The sequence below is a fragment of the Peromyscus californicus genome, unplaced genomic scaffold (assembly GCF_007827085.1).
Source record: "Peromyscus californicus insignis strain IS unplaced genomic scaffold, ASM782708v3 Scaffold_14__1_contigs__length_90479793_seg_2, whole genome shotgun sequence".
Lineage (NCBI taxonomy): Eukaryota > Metazoa > Chordata > Mammalia > Rodentia > Cricetidae > Peromyscus > Peromyscus californicus.
In genome coordinates this window covers 67,058,059-67,077,311 of record NW_026294436.1, presented here as the reverse complement: position 1 = coordinate 67,077,311, position 19,253 = coordinate 67,058,059, and the positions used below count along the sequence as shown (strand labels likewise).

Below are 19,253 nucleotides of genomic sequence, written 5' to 3'. Positions count from 1 at the left end.
GGAGGGGGCGGAACCTTTTCGCCTGGGGAGGAAAGTGTCGGCGCGGGGGCGCGGCGGAGCTGCTCCGGTGTGCGCCTCCAGGCGGAGCCGGGGAGCGGGGAGGCGGCGCCTCTGGAGAACAATAATCGTAAAACCGGGGGATGGAGCCCAGGGCTGTGTCCCTCGCCTCCACGGCAGTTCCGAGTTGCTCAAGACAGCCCTTTGCCTTAGGAACCGTGATCCTGCCTCCAGGCGCTGGCCGCAGAGCGGCCCGGCGGCGCCACGGGACACACCTGACTCGGGGAGCCCTGGGGGATCCGACCGCCCGGCAAAATGGAGCCTCGCGAGTCCCGCCTGGCCCCCAGCACGTTCTTCACGGCAGGAGCTCTCGAATGTGTCCTTCCTTCCCGTCCTCAGGCCAGGTCCAAGGCCTCCTCTAAAGTGTTACTTGCTATGATGTAAGGAGAAAAAAATACTTGGATGTTACTGACGTGGGAGGTGTTGTGTATGCTTTGAAGAGTCAAGGGTTTGGAAACGTGTCAAACAGCTTTCTGAGACGCTCTTCAGCTTGTCACACGCCACAAACTTGACACAAGGATCGTCCTTTCGTGCTGTGGAAGCTCACACGCTGGCAAAGTTGCCGTGTTTCGCTTTGAGAGAGGGCAATAGAGGTAGCTGGGGAGCCCTCTTCTACCATCCAGAGAGACACAGGCTGCAGGACCCCTAACTCCCAGAAGCTCTTTTCAGGTTAAGTAGCCCATGCTAGCTCACTCGGAATTCTATATCATTACACAAGATTCCCGAAAACGAAATAGAATGAAGCACCTGGATTTATGTAGCTTCAAGAATGGAGCCAGCTGAATACAAGTGGCATACCCTTGTAATCTCAGTGCTTGTGAGGCTGAGGCAGGAGGATTGCAGTGTAGAGGCCAGCCTGGGCTGAAAGAGTAAGCCCTTACCAAAAAAACAAACAAACAAACAAACAAAAAACACACACACACACCCTCTTTTGTTTGTTTTTTGTTTTGCTTTTTGTTTTTTTGTTTTTCGAGAGGATTTCTCTGTGTAACAACTCTGACTGTCCTGGAACTCACTCTGTAGACCAGGCTGGCCTCGAACTCACAGAGAGAGATCCGCCTGGCTATGCCTCCCGAATTCTGGGAGTCAAGGCATGTGCCACCACCACCCGGCTAAAATATCTTTTTTAAACTAAATTAAAAATTAACCTGTGGCGCAGACTTATATCCCCAGCTGCTCAGAAGGCTGAGGCAGGAAGATTCCAAATAAAAGGCCTGCCTGGGCAGCTTGGCAGAATAGGTCTCTGTTGTCCTTCTTATTAAAACTAGGAGCTTATTCATGTTAAACAAGCACTCTATCACCGAGCTGTTTCCAGACTCTTTTTTTTTTTTTTTTTCAGCAACAGAAGGAATGAGCAATCCTTGTTTGGAGTAGTGCTTGTCATCCCAGCACTGGGAAGGCTGAGGCAAGAAGAATCAGAAGTCTGAGGCCAGCCTGGGCTACATGCCCTGTCTCCAAGTACATAAATAAACAAGTATAAGAGTAATTATTTCTTAATTTAACATATCCTTAATCAAAATTGCCATCAAACTCCCTATTGGTACCATCCCAGCTACTATATCTAAATATGAAATTTTAACTGGTGCAACCAGAATTTAATGTTCTAGCAAAACCTAGTTTGAGTGTTTATTTTAAGATTATCCTGAGTTAAGTAAAGGAAATCCAGACCTCCATTTATTCAGTAATATTAATCAAAATGCTAACTATGTACTAGGTAGTCTAAGTACTGTGTGGATCAATTCATGAACAAAATAAAAGTTGAATAGACAATAAAACCAGCATTTAAGTATTTTGATAATATTTTATTTAAAAACCAATTGTATTTATATATTATCAGGGTGGGGAAATAGACTGTAAAAGGATGAGGCTTAGAGGTGTATTTTTTAATAGAATATTCAAAACAGGCCTCACTGAAAAGCACAAACTTAAAGGAGATGGAGGAGTAAACCACATGAGTATGTAAAGAAAATTTCCAAGCAGATCAGCCAATACTTAGCACCAGAGAGAGGAGCCTGCTTAGTGTATTCAGGTCCACCAAAAGAGGCCAACATATCTTTTGAGACTGAGGAGAGTAGTAGGATATAAGAGGGTGATGTGAAGGATTTTGTAGGGGCTGGAAAGGTAACTCAGTGGCTAAGAGCACTTGCTGCTTTTCCAGAGGACCTGAGTTTGATTCCCAGCACCCACCTACAAAGCAGCTAAAAACTGCCTTTAATTCTAGTTCTGGGGTGGGGATCTGTTGCTCTCTTCTGGCCACCACAGGCATTGCATGCACATGGTACACAGACATCCATGCAGGCAACATCCATACACATAAAATAAAAATAGTCAAGTAAACCAAGGCCTTGTGGACTAGTATTATAAGGATATTAGTGTTTACTAAGTAAAATAGGTGTGGTAGTTTGAGTGAAAGAGCCCCATAGGCTCATAGGGTCTGGCACTATTAGGAAGTGTGGTTTTGTGGTCTTTTTGAAGTAGGTGTGGCATTGCGTCACTGGAGGTGGGCTTTGAGGTCTCAAAATGCTCAAGCCAGGACTAGTGTGTCTGATTCTCTTCCTGCTGCCTGCCGATCTGGATGTAGAACTCTCACCTCCATCTCCAGTACCATGTCTGCCTGCATGACACCATGCTTCTCACAATGATGATAATGGACTAAACCTCTGAAACCGTAAGGCAGTCTCAAATGTTTTCTTTTCTAAGAGTTGCTGTGGTCATGGTGTCTCTTCACAGCAATAGAAACCCTAACTAGGACAATAGGGAAACAATGAGAAAAAGAGATGTATACCATCATATTTTAATAGGATCACTCCAGCCACTAGAAAAAAGACCAAAAGTGAGAGAATCTGTAGGAGGCACTCATAATACCATAGACAGGAGATGAAAGTAACTTGGGTATGGATGATCACAGTGGATGTGGTGACAAGTGGTCAGATGTAGGGTTATTCTTTAACAGGTGAACCCACAGGATTTCCACACAAATTAAATATGGAATGTGAGAGAAGTCAAGAATAACTTTAAGATCTTTGTCCTGAAGGATGAAAGTTGCCACAAACTGAGATGGATAACATTCTGAACAGAATAGTTTTCATGAAAAAGGAAATCAATCAGGAGCATGTTAACTTCCAGAATCTTAACAAAATAAAGGAAATCTAACACTGAGTTTTTGCACAATTGTGGAGAGTAAGTCATTTTCAGCTACTAGCAGTTCATACCGTGTTGCTGGATCCTAATGGCTCCCTCAGGGGAGAGAGTGAGAAAGCACAGTGTCAACAACACAGACATCGGGAGTCAGTTGACAGCAGTAGCAAACTCATTTATTCAATAATGGGAAAAGCCTTATATACCCTCCTCCTAGCACCCAAGCTGTGTCCCAATCTGGTGGCATTATGTGGTTGTCCCTCATTGTCTGGGCACGATCAGGAACTCTGACAGCAACCAGGAACTCTGACTGTGCCTGATGCTAGGCCCTCAGTCAGACTCCGCATGATCAGGAACTCTGACAGCACCTATTGCTAGGCCCTCGAGCAGATGAGCAGACTCCAGGTTGGCTCATAAGGAAGTACATTATGTGCATGCCTTGGCAGTTGGTTTGAGCCAATTTCCTCACCCTATGGGCCTGTCCTACTACGATACAGGGACTATTTTACACTAAAAATCTCATATTCTACTTGTTTTCATTTCTTTCCTATAACAAACAGCAGCCTGAGAGATGATCTACATACAGTCATCCAGAAAAAGAATTTTTATTGATCACTAATGCTCCAGTTCTCAACAAGTCAAGGAATGGGGAACTTATCTCATTATTACCAGAAAACTGACTACACATGGTACATTGTGTTTATTATGAACATTGGCAACACTGGATTAGTTTTTAAAAAAAACATTGCAGTAAAAATGGAAGCAAGGACAGAAGAATGTGAATAGTATACTCCACTTGTTTGTCTTCACTGTTGTTGACACAAATGTCCTGCCCAAGGGAAGGGAGAGGAAAAGGGACAGTTGTTGGCAATTTGTCCTGAAACTCACTTCCAGCCAACTGAGAATTTCCAGCTGCCAAATATCAGGTATGTTTACAGTTGAGGGATTTTTTTTTTTTAAATCATAGTAGAACGAAACTGAAGAAACCTTGTCTATGCTTCCTTCCACTCCCTTCAGTTCTGTGTAAGTCGCACATAGCTGATGAGTTGGCAGCTGCCTTCCAAGTTTCACTTTTTCTATATTCCCACCTTCACCAATTTACTCCTCCAAGAGCCTCCACTTGGTCCTCCCCACCCCATAATTCTGTATTTGACTCCAAGAGAGATAAATGAAATTACCACAAGCTGGTGAGGGAGGAGCTGCCTTCTCTCTTTACCTCACCCCACCCCTAGGCACAGTGCAATTACCTATCTGTTTGGCATGTGTCTTCCCCATGCTGCTCTTGCCCATTTCCCACAGATGTTCCAAACCTTGACTCCCTCTCTCTCGGGAGATGCATTCCCATGTTACTTAGGCAATAAGATAAAGACTACAGATCCTGCACCTTTGCAGTTTCATTCTCCCCTCTTTCCTTCAGCTGCCTTCCTTACTCTCTTCCTACTTCTCTTTTTGATTTGACTATTACAATCATTCCTCCATGTCCAGGGATGACTGGTTTCAGTATTTCCCCTAGATACCAAAATCTTCAAATGCTCAATCCCTTGCATAACGAGTATGGAGGCATATGCCTGTAATCCCAGCACTGGGAATCTGAGGCAGAAGGATCAAGAGTTTAAGGCCAGCCTGGGCAAGACCCAGTCAATCAGTCCATCAATCAATCAAATTGCATATAATCTGTACATATCTTCCAGAATACTTTGAATCACCTATGTATTATTCATACTATTTGATACGATGTAAATTCCTTACAGATACTGTCCTATAACAAGCTAAGGACAAGAAAGAAGTCTACACAAGTTCGAGTCCAACACAATTTTTTCCTGAAAATACTCAACCTGAGGTTGGTTGACTTTGCACATGCAGGACCTGTAGATATGGAGAATGAACTGCACTCTTGTGTGCCTCTGTTTGCCAGGCACTGTTCTAGATTTTAGAGGCAGTAGAGAGCCTACCTTCTTGAAGCATATATTCCGAGTAGAGAAACTAGACAATGAGCAAATGAGTGATGTAATCATAAATGCTGGAGTGAGAGGACAGCAATTAAGTAAACCTAACTGCAGAGTTTCTGTTTTAGACAGGGAGACCAGAGGAGGCCTCTGAGGAATAAAGAGATGAAGAGGTCGGACTCTGGGTGAAGGGCCTGTCTTGTGTTTGGCATCTTAAAAAAGTGGAAAAGGCTTGGAGCTGTGTGAAGATGAAGGAGACAGGTAAGAGCCAGAAGATGTAATGAAGCAAGGGCCTGGAGCATCTAGAACAATTTAATGATCCAATTGTCCTTCCCAGATAATCCATCTTTACAACTTTACTTTTTAATACATTTTACCTTGTGCATAGCAATTGTACATACTTATGGGTACAATATGTATTTCATCATACTTATACAGTATCTAATGATCAAACGAGAGTAACTGGCACATCTTCCCCTCAGACATTTACCATTTCTTTGTGCTAGAAACATTCAAAATCTCCCTATAAGGAAATACACAATTAATTGTTGTCAACCATAGCTACTTAACAGGTTCCTTGGCCTATAAACTCACCTTGTATTTTTCCTGCATTCTCCTCAATCAGCAGTATTCAAAGACCAGGAGATGGGGCTGAAGTTTGTATTCCCTGTTTGAAGTGTGCCACTTAGCCTATATGACAAGGCTTCTATGCATCTCTGAAGTTCCTAAATGTGACTCTTGAAAGTGCTATTTGATGTTTCTCAAGAGGAACTAACCTCTACATTCCATGCTGCCATGTCGTAGCACATGACACATGACACATGACAGACAGAAGCTCACGTCTAACTGGATTCAATGGCAAGTAATACTTACACACTTCTGCAGCTTCAGCCCTAACACTGTGCCTACGGCACAGTGGGTACTCATAAACGCAAAAGTGGTAGTACTTAACAAATCTCTCTCCCTCCCTTCCTGTCCCTCGCTGTCTGCCTCCTAGGTATATTGACTCTTTTGACTTTTGCCTTGGGCAGGTCTTCTTGCATCTTCTCCTCCAATCATTCTCTAATCCAGTGGTTCTCAACCTTCCTAATGCTTGTGACCCTTTAATACAGTTCCTCATGATGTGCTGACCCCCAACCATAGAATTATTTTCATTGCTACTTCATAACTATAAGTTTGCTACTGTTATGAATTGTAATGGAGACAGAGGTTTGCCAAAGGGGTCATGACCCACGTGTTGAGAAACTCTGCTCTAGTGTGTCATGAGTAGCAAACTACAGGCCATATCTGCTCTCCACCTGTTTTTATATTGCTTATGGAGCAAAAAATGATTTTTTTTATTTTCTGATTTGTTTGTTTGCAGTACTGGAGACTGAACCTAGGAAAATACCCCTGAACTATATCTCCAGGGTTCTTCTTCCTTTTTACATTTATTTTGACACAGATCTTGTTAAATTGCCCAGAGTGGTCTTGAACATACCATCCTCCTGTGTCTACTTCCCAAGTTGTTGGGATTTTAAACCTGTGCCACCAGCCCAGTCCACACCCCCTCAAACAATGTTTTTTGTGTTTTTAAATCATGAGGGAGGGAATCCAAAGATCTATGCCATATTAAAAGGGTATGAAGATTTCAGTCTGTAAGTAATATTTTATCGGAACACAGCCACACATTTATTAATATACAGTCTGGGACTGCTTTCCGGGCAGAACAACAGAGTCCAGCACCTATGACAAAACCTGTATGGCCTGCAAGGCTTTAAATATTTATTGTCTAGTATTGAGAAGTGGCCTATAGTCCCAGCTCTTCTGGTGACTGGGGCAAAAGGATGGCTTCAGTCCAAAGCTTTGAGCCACAAAAATATACAATTTGTTTGTGTGTGTGTGTGTGTGTGTGTGTGTGTGTGTGTGTGTGTGTGTGTGTGTGTACCCAGCAGCAGGAATGATCTTTTCAACTCCCATGTAATCACGTTGCTCTCAGACATAAAACCTTTCCATCCTGTGGCTAGGGTACAGGTGGGGCAGGGCTGAAGGATGAAGGTACCAAGTTAGTGGACGTGGAGGCCTATACTTTTCTGTCTTCTTGTGTGTTCTCTAAATTCTAGATAACAGAAAGGAAAGAAATGCCTTCTGCCACATTCTGTGGTTGTAAGGCTAAACGATACTCCTTAACATGGCCTCTGAGCCCTTGTGTGATCCCCCCTTCCCCCGCTCCAAGACTGTCAGGATAAGAGAGAAGTACAGTATGCGAGCCTCCTCACTGTCATGACAAAGTACTCAAAGTTGGTAACCTAGAGGGGCAGGTATGATGCTCTAAAGACCTGTCTGTAATATTGATTCTCTTTTACCAGACTGAACTGTGAATGTAATGGCATTGGCAACTTGTGGAATATGGAGCTCTTAAGTTTATCCTCTGTCACCAGTTCTCTCTGCATGCCCTCACGTTCCTCATCCAATCTGCTTCTCATCCCAACCCTCCACTGAACCAGCTCTTGCGGGAGTGGCCAGAAATCTCTAATTCACGGAGGGAACAAGCGTGTCCTGCCCCGTTGCCCTTGACCCTCCTGGAGGCAGCGTGTGGCTGGTGCTCCTCCCGTCTCCTCTGTACCACTTTTCCTCTGCCTTTAAGGCTATTCTTTTCCTTCTCTCTCCGACTGCTGCTTCTCTGGGCCCTTGGAAGCCCTTCTGTTCTTCATTGGTCTTTGCATGTTGAAGGTAACTGACTGATTCTCAGTCCTACCACGTCCTCATTTGACTGACCATTCTCTTCGTGACTGTTAACTAGACTGTTAAACCTTATCTGCACAAGCATCAGAGTTTTGTATTCCCAACTCTGGACTGCTCTGAGCTCTGGAACCGGGCTATTTTTTAAATATGAAAGTTGCTAGCTACACTACAAAGAACTTTTCCCTGTGCAGAGGATAGACCCCAAATCCTCCTTCATGTCAAGGCCATTCTCTGCCTTTGAGCTACATCTAACCCCTACATACAGCTATTGACTGCTTGAAATGTGACTAGTAGAACAGAGAGACTAAATTTTTAAAAGATTTTCTCTCTCTCTGTGTGTGTGTGTGTGTGTGTGTGTGTGTGTGTGTGTGTGTGTGTGTGTGTGTAAATGAGTACAGATGCCTACAAAGGCCAGAGGTGTCAGATCCCTCTGGAGTGGGAGTTACAGGCAGTCATGAGCCTTCTAACATGGGTGTTGGAAATCAATCCCACGCATTCTGGAAAAGCATCTCTCCAGTCCTCAAATGCTTCTATTTTAATTAAATTAAAGTTAAATGGCCATGTGTGTGTGATAGCTAAAACACACGCAGCTAGACAGTTGGTGGAGAATGTTTGTGTCATCACAGTGCTAGCTGTCTGTGTTTTATCATATTCAGATGTCTGCTTGATCACTTTCTCTTGCAAACTTGGCATGTCTAACATCAAATCCACACTCTTTCTCTCCCAGCCTTATCCTCTCCTATTTCCTGTCACAGTAAATGGCACCATATTCATTTCCTCAAACCAAACCCTAGGAATCATGCTTGAATAACATGTCTATCTCCTAAACAGCTCAAATCCGCTTCATCTACTACCATACCACACTGTTGAAACTACCATCACCTTCCATAGATCTATGGTGATATTTTATTTGTATTAAAATGTTATTTGTATGTTAATAAATAAAGTTGCCCCGGGGTCAGAGCTATTAGCAAGCCATAGGAAAGCAGGGCAGTGGTGGCGTACGCTTGTAATCCCAACACTTGGTAGGCAGAGCTGGGTAAGTCTCTGTGTGTTCAGGGATACAGCCAGTATTGGCTACACATGCCTTTAATTTCAATACCAATCATGGAAAACCTGGAGGCCTATACAGACAGGCCGTGACGAAGCGGTCATGTGGTTGGGTTTACAACCAATGAGAAGGCAGGACAGGAACTCTATATAAAGACTTTAACACAGGAGTAGCTCTGGTTCGGAGAGGTAGGACCACCGCAGGAGGAAGGGTAAGGTTTTAGCTCTTAGCTCTGACCTCTTGGCTTTCTTCTTTGCATTGGTTCTGTGTTTCTTATTTAATAAGAAGGTTGGTTACATCTACATAGATCTGATCAGCAGATAGCCTTGATGAAAGTCCGTCCTCATTTTTTCCTCCAAATCCTTGTGTGTCTGTCTGTGCCTGCCCTCTAGCCTAATTGCATACCACAATCCTCTCCCTCTCTGAGACTCAGCCACGCCATCTTTTCTCAGTCTCCTTTGCCTGCCATGCTTCCTCTAGCACATGCTATACCCAAGTCTAAAGACTCATCTTCGCCCTCTGTATTGCCATAGAGTATTCAGAAACGCAGTCTTGTGTCACAAGTGGTCTCCAGTCAGCTGCTGTCTCTCACCTAAGACTGTAAGCCATAGGCTCAAAAAAAAAAAAATTTTTTTTGCTTATCCCAAGTAGCATAAATTCTTCAGCACCTAAAACAGAGCTCATGATATAATAGTATGAAGGATGAATGAGCAAAACAATGTCAAATTAGTTATTGTCTTCAGCTTGTGAGGTTCAGATCAATGTTTTGTACATTTCCCAGTTCTATGGCCATAGATATATTATGACCCCAAATAGTTAATTCATTAAGCCTGTAAGAAGGTCTCATTGAGCCGGGCGGTGGTGGCGCACGCCTTTAATCCCAGCACTCGGGAGGCAGAGGCAGGTGGATCTTTGTGAGTTCGAGGCCAGCCTGGTCTACAGAGCGAGATCCAGGAAAAGGCGCAAAGCTACACAGGGAAACCCTGTCTCAAAAAACCAAAAAAAAAAAAAAAAAGAAAAAAGAAAAAAGAAGGTCTCATTGAATAAAATCTGTGGGGCCTAAACTCATTCCTGGAACACAATCCTAAAATGCTTCCTGTTTCTGATGATGGTCAATGGTGTCATCATCCATAGAGAACTTTATTTATAATTATTATGCAGCATTTGAAAAGGAAGGAAGTCTACATGATGAGGTTTGAGAAAGAGGTAAAGGCTTCACTGTTGACAAGTGAAAGCAGTCTGGTCTAAAACACCCAGGCACTGCTGGTGCCACGACCTCCCAAAGGCCCCCTGGCCTCCAACTGCAGTTTCCAACTGCAGTTTCCATTCTCCTGGTGCAACATTTCATTCCACTGTGAGAAATGCACATGAGGGTTTTTTCTCCCCGTCTCTGTTGAAATACACATCAAATCAGAATGAACTCTGTGGTAGTCATTGTGAAGCCTTCTTTAAAGTTTGTGTGTCATGGCAGGAGTTATTCATGCTTTCTTTTTTCAAGAATGCTGCCAAGAATGCTTGGCTTGTGTTGAAGGCTTCCCAGCCCGTAGCACTGCTGGAAGGTGGTGGAACCTTTAGGCGATGGGGCATAATAGAAGTGCTGTTATTGAGGCATGCCATGAACAGGATATTAGGACCAACCTCTCTTCTGCTTTGCTCCCTGGTTAGCAGGAGGTGAACAGCTTCTTTGGCAACAGGCTTCAGCCATGCTGTGCTTGCTACCTTAACATAGGCCCCAAAGCAATGGGGCCTATCAGCCGTGGAGTAAGACCTGCAAAATTGCAAGCCTAAACTTTTCCTCCCTTTTAAAGATGTATTCGTTGATTGTTATGTTCTGTATGAGTTTATGTGTACCATGTGCCTGCAGGTGCCCCAGGAGGCCAAAGGAGACCAGAGGGCCTTAAAGTCGGTGGAACTTGGAGTTACAGGCAGTTGCAAGTGACCTGATATGGGTAGTGGGAACGGAACCCAAGTCCAGTGTAAGAGAACCAAGAGCTCTTAACCACCAAGCCGTCCCTCCAGCCCTGACTTTACTCCTTTTCAATAGATTATCTCAGGTATAGTATCACATAGCTGAAGATAACGCCTATGAAAAATACACTGGTTTTATGGTAGGTAGGCAAAGTTCTTTCTGTTCCTGTGGATGCAACACACAATATTTTATCACCTGTTGTGTGCACTATATGAGTTTTCTCCAAATAGATAAAGAAAAACACTTAGAAAGGGTTAAACTAATCAGGTGTTTTTGGGGAAACATGGGGCTTCTTGGGAACTGAACATAGAGCATCACACATGCTAGGTGAGTATTCTACCACTGAGCTTTATACCAAGCCCAGACGGATTTCTGTATGTTGCCAAAACTTCATTTATGGAGACTCTACAACTGACCTGTAATAACCCTTAGGTGTAACATTCAAGTTAGCTATTCATTGATGGGTGAGAACATCCCATCTTGTTAATTAAGGAAATGTAACATTTCTGAACATCTTGAATAAACTCGGACTTTATTGCTGCTGTAGTTAAAGCTCGTGGGAACATTAGGAAGGTGCACAAAAAAGGAAACAGAGGACAAAAGAACCAAAATATGGGGCAAAGTATTTGTTTCAAAAGATTTTTCAGTTCAAACTAGTGACTTCCCAAATTATAACCACCGAAGCATCTTTTTCTTAATTTATATTCTAAGAGTGTCTAATATATTGATTTGTAGTAGAATATAAATCCATTCTCAGACATTTTCACATTTACTTCATCTACTAGAATGATTATGAAATTGAAAAATTAAAATTAGTCATACTTCACTAAATTAAATATTTTAACTAAAATATATTTATATGTGTTACAAGGGACAAGTTCTACCTACCTGTTTAATTATGTTTGCCAAAATGCTTTAATTTGCATATCTTTCAGTGACTGCTATTGAATGTCTTCTACGATCTATGTGCTGTCACATCTATATGAAATCAAGAGTTGAAGATACTCCTTAAAGAAACCCATGTGAAGAGACTACTATAATCCTATGATAACAGTGAAATTCATGTTTATATTCTCATTTTATGAATAACGGACTGGAGCCAAAGAAACATAAAGTACTTTGTCTGCTGTTTTAGAGTAGGCACATTCAGAAGCTGGAGGTTGAGCTTGAATGCCTTGGATCCAGAATCTTCATCCTTCATCACTATGCCATTGTTCTACTCCCAACACAGTCCAGTCCCTCCGTGCCTCTCTCCTGAGTGCCACCAGGCCCAGGGCCTGTCAGTAGGAACACAATAAGGATGATTCAAAGCATGTGTAGTCTAGGAGAGGAAGCTCTACCTGCAAGTGTATGAATGAAATCAAATATGTAAGTTCTTTGGTCAAAGTCACACAGAAAATAGTCACCTAATTTCCTGAACTTGCCATTGTGAAACACTCAGGAAAACCCTCATAGGGCAGAGAATTGACAAGTAGAGACTTAAATTTAAAAAAAAAAGAACTACCATAAAGTTTACACTAAAAAAAGAAGAAATTTTATTTTGACTAAATTTATAAACAGGCACAGTGGTGTGCACCTGTAGCCCCAGCCTCTTGGGAGGCTGAGTTGGTAGTATCACTTAAGTCTGGGAATTTTGAGACCAGCCTGACCACAAGTGAGACCCCTATCTCAAGTGAATTATAAACAGATAAACCAGGTTTTACTGAGTTCACCCCATTTGCATAGAAATATGATATGTACAAAGTTCCTAGGAGAATTTATGTACTAGAGAGATGTTGTTTGTTCTCTTTTTGGGAACCCACCACCCAGCTCCCAAATAAATCACACATGGAGGCTTATTCTTAATTATAAATGCTCGGCCTTAGCTTGGCTTATTTCTAGCCAGCTTTATTTTACCTTTGGCCTCCTGGCTTTTTCCATTCTCTTACTTCTGTTTCTCTTACTGTTACTTCATGTCTTGCTGTGTAGCTGGGTGGCTGGCCCCTGGAGTCCTCCTTCTCTTGTTCCTAGATCTCTCCTCTCCCAGATTTCTCCTTCTATATAGTCTCTCTGCCTGCCAGCCCCCCCCCCCATCCTTTCTCCTGCATTGCTATTGACCATTGAGTTCTTTATTAGGCCATCCAGTGTTTTAGACAGGCAACGTATCACAGCTTCACAGAGTTAAACAAATGCAACATAAACAAAAGTAACACACCTTAAAATAATGTTCTACAACAGAAAGGAGAGAATAGTGGGCAGAAATAGCTATAACTAGGTCTATCCTTTATAGCATACTTAGTGCATGTCACACATACATTCAGTCCCTCCATGAACATTTATTCATAAATGTTAACCTTCATTAACCCTAAAGGGAAAGATTATGGTCTGTATTTTACTAAAGCTTAGAGATGCTGACTTATTGATTCATTCCACAAACACTTCTAAAGAATTTACCTTGTTTGGACTAGGTACAATTCAAAGCTCTAGAGAAATGGTGGAGGAAAAGACCGATAAGGATTTGCCCTGCTTATGAAAACTATGTACTCTAATTGAGATGATCAGATAATAAGTAAATAAGAGCAATACTCAAAGAAATGCAAAATAAGATGACATCGTAGAGACTGGGGCTGGGTAGGTTGGAAATAGTGGTCAGGAAAGTCCCATCTAAGAGATGACATTTAAACTGATATCTGAACGACAAAGACTACCTTCAGAAGACCTAGACAAGGAGAGCATCAAGGGGGGCAGCAAGTGCAGAGATGCTAGGAGAGGTGATATTGGCATATTTGATGAGCAAAAGAAAACCCAGATTGTCTAGGGCAGAGAGCTCTCCTCTGAGCCATAGCACTAATAAACAGCAGAGCTGATACTCAAATCCACATCTGCTCAAGATGAAAACCCAGACTCCACATCATGCAACACTGCCCAAAGAAACAGGAAGAAAGCTCTGCATGTTATTATCATGGAATGTGTGTTTAAATTGACATGAGAACATGCAAAGATCACTGGAATTAAAGTGGAAGAAACTCTGGTGAGCAGAAAGGCTTCCTCTAAGAACATAAGCAGCCGAGTAAAGAATGGTGTTGTACCAACAGCATAAAATGCACCTTCATCTAACTCTGATGTTAATCTCATTCCATTCGCATTTCTTATCTTAGACTGGAATCCCTTGCAAGGATGCAGGAATGTAGGAGCGATGCTTCAGCTTAGAAGTTTAGATAAGCTTCCTGCCAAAAATGCTTGTACTTCTCCCAGGTATGAGGGGAGAGCCATTCAACCTGAAGAGTCCATGTTTCTGATGGCTCCAAGGGAAGCATGGTCAGCAGGCAGGAGCCACCTGGGCCAGAGGTTTGACCAGAGACACCGGGAATCTGCTAATCAGATTGGGATTAAATGGTATATGTGTGAGAAGGTGGCAAATTCAGACAGCAGTTGCTGGTGAGATAGTAATTATAAGGCAAGTGGCAGATGACCAAACCATGGGCAGGGCAGGCTCAAGTTGCCAGACAAGATGTCATAAACAAGAAAGGCAGAAACCTTCGGGAAACGTGACACCGCAGATGAGTCCAAGAGAGACACGATGTTCTGACACCTAGCTGGATCAAATGAGTCCATTTTAACGCAGATCAGCCTGAATATAACTGGACACCTTGTTCCCAGGAGATGTGATTTTTGTCTTAAAGAACCAGAACTTTCCCTGTATCTAGGAGCAAGATATTATACTCAGCTAGGAAAGGAAATTAATCCAGTTTCCCCCTGCTGCTTGTTTACATACTGGAAAATGCTTTTCTAGAGAATAATGCTACAGTCTGAACCTGAAATGTCTCCCAAATGCCTACGTATCAAGGGCTTGGACTCTGGAGTGATACTATTCGGAGGTGATGGAATGTTTCAGAGTGGAACCAATTAACACAGGCCACTGGCAGCGTGCCCTGCAAAAACATTGTGGATGCCTGTTTTTGTCTCTCTTTTTACTTCCTGGATACCGTGAAGTGAGCAACTCCCTCTATCACACATTCTCATCAAAATATCCACCACAGGCCCAAAGCAGCCTGGGGCCAACCTGCATGGACAGAAATCTCCAAAGCTGAGATGAAATGAGCCTTCTCTCTTCAGGTTGATTAACTTGGGTTGGTGTGTTCCTCCTGCATAATATGTGGGTGGCCGGAGCACACATGTCCCCTGATAACTTCAGAGGCAGCTTCTCAAAAGAACAAGGGAATTATAAACCATATTATTTCTTAACATGGTCAGGGAAAACTCCTGAATGTTGATTTTTAGGTTCATGCCAGACCCTGAAATGGCTCAGAATCTTGTTAAATCCTCATAGTATTTCTAATTTACAGGTAATGAATTTGAACTTAAATAAGGACCTTGTCCAAGATCATATATTAATTGAGAAGTTGTGGCAGGTTGATTATCCTGACACATAAACATGTGGTCTTTGTTTTAACTATCTTTATTGAGGTCTAACTTACACACCATATAATGCATATATTTTAGGGTATACTTTTTAGTTTGAGCAAATATATAAACCCTTGAAAATACCACAAAATAAAGCTACTTGACATTTCTGTTATACTTGTGTACCTTCACATCTATCACCCCTACCCTGGACATGAGGGATCTGCTCTCTGGCACTAGACAGTGTTCGCCTGTCCTAGAATATCACATAAGTAGTACCATTCAACGTTCACTCCTTTACATGTGGCTTCTGCTCAACATATGTAGTTGTTTCTTGGTATTATTATAATTTGACAAACCCTTTACATAACCTAAGTGAGTACAAAATTGAGCATCCCCTCCTCGAAGAGAGATTCTGGATCATTTTTAGACATAATTTTTTTTTTTTTGCTTTTTTTTGTTTTGTTTTGTTTTGTTTTTTGCTTTTTTTTGGTTTTTCCAGGCAGGGTTTCTCTGTGTAGCATTGCGCCTTTTCCTGGAACTCAATTGGTAGCCCAGGCTGGCCTCGAACTCACAGAGATCCGCCTGCCTCTGCCTCCCAAGTGCTGGGATTAAAGGCGTGCGCCACCACTGCCCGGCTTTAGACATAATTTTTAAAGTGATAATAAAATGAAATCTTACTTATGCAGAGCAAAGTTCTGTTTACATCTTCCATTGTCTGTTTTAAAGTTTATGAGTTCCATCTCCATATTATTTATTTTCCTCTCCATTTATTGTGGTATAACCAACAAAGCTATATATAAGATGGACAACATGATGTGTTGGCCTACATATAGATAATAAAACTATTACCACTTATTTAATGCAGCAACAACATAGCTATTGTTTGTGTGTGTTTGGCAATGACATTGAAGATCTATGTACCAGGCTTTTTCTTTGGGGGGCTGCCACCCAGTTCCCAAATCATGACACGGAGACTTATTATTGGTTTTGAATGCTCGTTCTTAGCTCAGCTCTTATTTTAATCTGTTTCTCTTTAGCTATGTTTTGACTTGGGGCTTTTTATCTTTCTTTCTTCCTTTTCGTATATCTTAGTTTCCTGCTGTCTCCATGTCTGGCTGGCGGCTGCCTGGCTTCTGGCCCCAGTTGTGTCCCTCCCTTCTCCCTCGTTCTCTCCTCCTCCTGCTTACTCGCTCTGCCCGCCAGCCCCGCCTATCCCTCTCCTGCCGAGCTATTGGCTGTTCAGCTTTTCATTAGACCAATCAGGTGCCTTAGGCAGGCAAGGTGAAACAAATGTAAAACATCCTTACATCATTAATTAAATGCAGCATAAACAAATGTAACACATCTTTACACAATTAAAGTAATATTCAACAGCATAAACAAATGTAACACATCTTTACACAATTAAAGTAATATTCCACAGCATAAACAAATGTAACACATCTTTACACAATTAAAGTAATATTCCACAGCATAAACAAATGTAACACATCTTTACACAATTAAAGTAATATTCCACAGCATAAACAAATGTAACACATCTTTACACAGTTAAAGTAATATTCCACTGCATAAACAAATGTAACACATCTTTACAGGGTTAAAGCAATATTCCACAGCATTAACAAATGTAACACACCTTTACATAGTTAAATATTGCACAGCAGATCTACTCTTTGAGCAAACATCATATAATTTGTTTTTGGGGACTTGTTTGTTTGATTGATTCAGGGTCTCATTATATAATCCTAGTTGGCATAGAACTTGTCATGTACAGAAGGCTTGCTTTGAACTCACAGAGTCCAGGTGGTATTTTCTATTGATTTGTGATAAACATCTTTGTACTCTGTACTTACTGGTCATTTATGTTTCCTTTCTTGAAGTCTTCAGCCCACCTGTGAGTTGTAAAAAAATTTAAACATAGTTTGAAAATGTCCTTTGGTGCACATACGTATTGAAAATTTTTTGGGTTTTTTTTTGTTTGTTTGTTTGTTTTCGAGTCAAGGTTTCTTTGTGTAGCTTTGTGCCTTTCCTGGAACTCGCTTTGTAGACCAGGCTGGCCTCAAACTCACGGAGATCCACCTGCCTCTGCCTCCCAAGTGCTGGGATTAAAGGCGTGCGCCGCCACCACCACCCGGCTGAGAATTTTTTTGTTGTTGTTAAGGTGTTTTGTCTTTTCATTTTCTTCATACAAATTAAAAATCTGAAATCTGAAGTACTTCAGAATTCAAAACTTTTTGGTACTGATAACCAGAAGTAGAAAATTCCACACCTGACCTTTTGTAACAAGTCACAGTCAAACCATAAGTGAACTAAAAATATAAAAATAACCTTCAGGCTCTGAGTATGAAATGTATATGAGACATAATGAATTTCATATGTAGACTTGGATCCCATATCCAAGATATCTCATTGTACACATTTAAACATTCTCAGATTTTTTTAAAAAATCTGCAACTCACCGGGCGGTGGTGGCGCACTCCTTTAATCCCAGCACTTGGGAGGCAGAGGCAGTCAGATCTCTGTGAGTTCGAGGCCAGCCTGGGCTACAGAGTGAGTTCCAGGAAAGGCACAAAACTACACGGAGAAACCCTGTCTCAAAAAACAAAAAACAGAAACAAAAACAACAAAAAATCTGCAACTCAAAACACTTAGGGGTTTCAGATAAGGATACTAACTTATATCTTTCCAAAATTCTTAATTTTATTTATTTAGTTAACGTGGCCTCTTTCTATCCTGTCCCATTGGTTTCCATATCTTGTAATAATCACTTTCCATTCCTTGCAAAACACTCCTCATCTCTACTCTCCAGCCCCAAACTCCTCTTTCTTAACTCAGAAGGGACCCCTCTCCTGTGCTCTGTCATGGCTGTCCCTAGTGATGCCATAGTCTAGAAATTGCACCCAGGTAAGAACATACTCACTCCATCAGCTTCCTTCCTGAAGCATTCCAATCCCATACAGTGTTTTGCCAAATTCCAGGAAGAAGTTCCTCATCCAGTTTGTCCAGTTTTCTGCTTGTTTACAGCAAGAAGGCAACTCCAGTTCCAATTACCCCATCTTGGCCTGTGGTAAGTGTGGGCTTCTGCTCCCAAACCTCAGCTCTAGTGCCCTCTAATGCTGGGAGGAACCCCCAAGAAGCCCCCACCAGCTGCAGTGGCAGCAGCAGTAGCAGCAGACACAAGGACTAACCAAGAGTATGACTTTGTTAGCCTGCTCAAGACTGCAAGTTTCCAAGTGTGTCATGAAGATGCATTCAACGCCCATCCCTCAAAAGGGTCTTACCGTTTTTTGAACATTATGAGGACTGGGAGAGGTTTCTTATGGTCAGTTTATCTGGTTCTTTATATGGCCACAATTGTCCACTAAAGTTCATGAACTGTCAGATTTCTTCTCCTATATTCAAGGCTGTCAAAAGTCTTAGGTGATCATAAAAAGGGTTATAAATCACTATGTCCTAAGACGGGCCCAAGTACATTATGTGGATCTAAATGTCCCAACAAGGACACATATCACGTGCATCTTCCTGGACTTCAGGTTAACTAGCAGAACCTGTTGACCCAAATGACAGCCTGGGTCCTCCCAAACACAAGGCTGACATGAGCGGAGACCTTGTAGCAGCATCGGCCAGGTTAGCACAATCACCTCTGGGGATGAATGTGTTTGGTTTAGAGTGAGACAGTATTTGCAAACAGCCTGTGAGAATGGGAGATGAAGATGGGCTGGTGGGAAGTTAGGCTGTTACCCAAAACTGGTTTAGCCTAAAGATGACGAGAGGTGTTTGCCAGTCTTGGTGGACAGTGGTAAGTTAAGTGGTTCCTTCAGATAATGCAAGATACCTAACTAAGAACTTTAAGTAAGTCTGAGAGTACATCTTCAAGGGAAGAGAATGTACAGGCCAATAACCAGAAGGAAATTTTCAACACACCAAGAAGACAGAACCAAGAAAGTCAGGAGAAAAATGCCTGAAAAAAAACTATATT

General features: G+C 42.1%; 2 long non-coding RNA genes across 2 annotated transcripts; one reads left to right on the top strand and one right to left on the bottom strand.

The window, feature by feature from the left end:
- The first annotated feature begins 42 nt into the window (after positions 1–42).
- Positions 43–5,500, top strand: LOC128109509 (uncharacterized). The gene is made up of 3 exons (XR_008217829.1): positions 43–437; positions 1,397–4,121; positions 5,270–5,500. It is a non-coding gene; the product is annotated as an uncharacterized LOC128109509 (long non-coding RNA).
- A 5,898-nt stretch (positions 5,501–11,398) lies between these two features.
- LOC128109508 (uncharacterized) lies at positions 11,399–17,452 on the bottom strand. Its single transcript, XR_008217828.1, has 2 exons — positions 17,128–17,452; positions 11,399–12,225 (listed from the first exon to the last, which is right to left on the bottom strand). It is a non-coding gene; the product is annotated as an uncharacterized LOC128109508 (long non-coding RNA).
- Between the last annotated feature and the right edge of the window lie 1,801 nt (positions 17,453–19,253).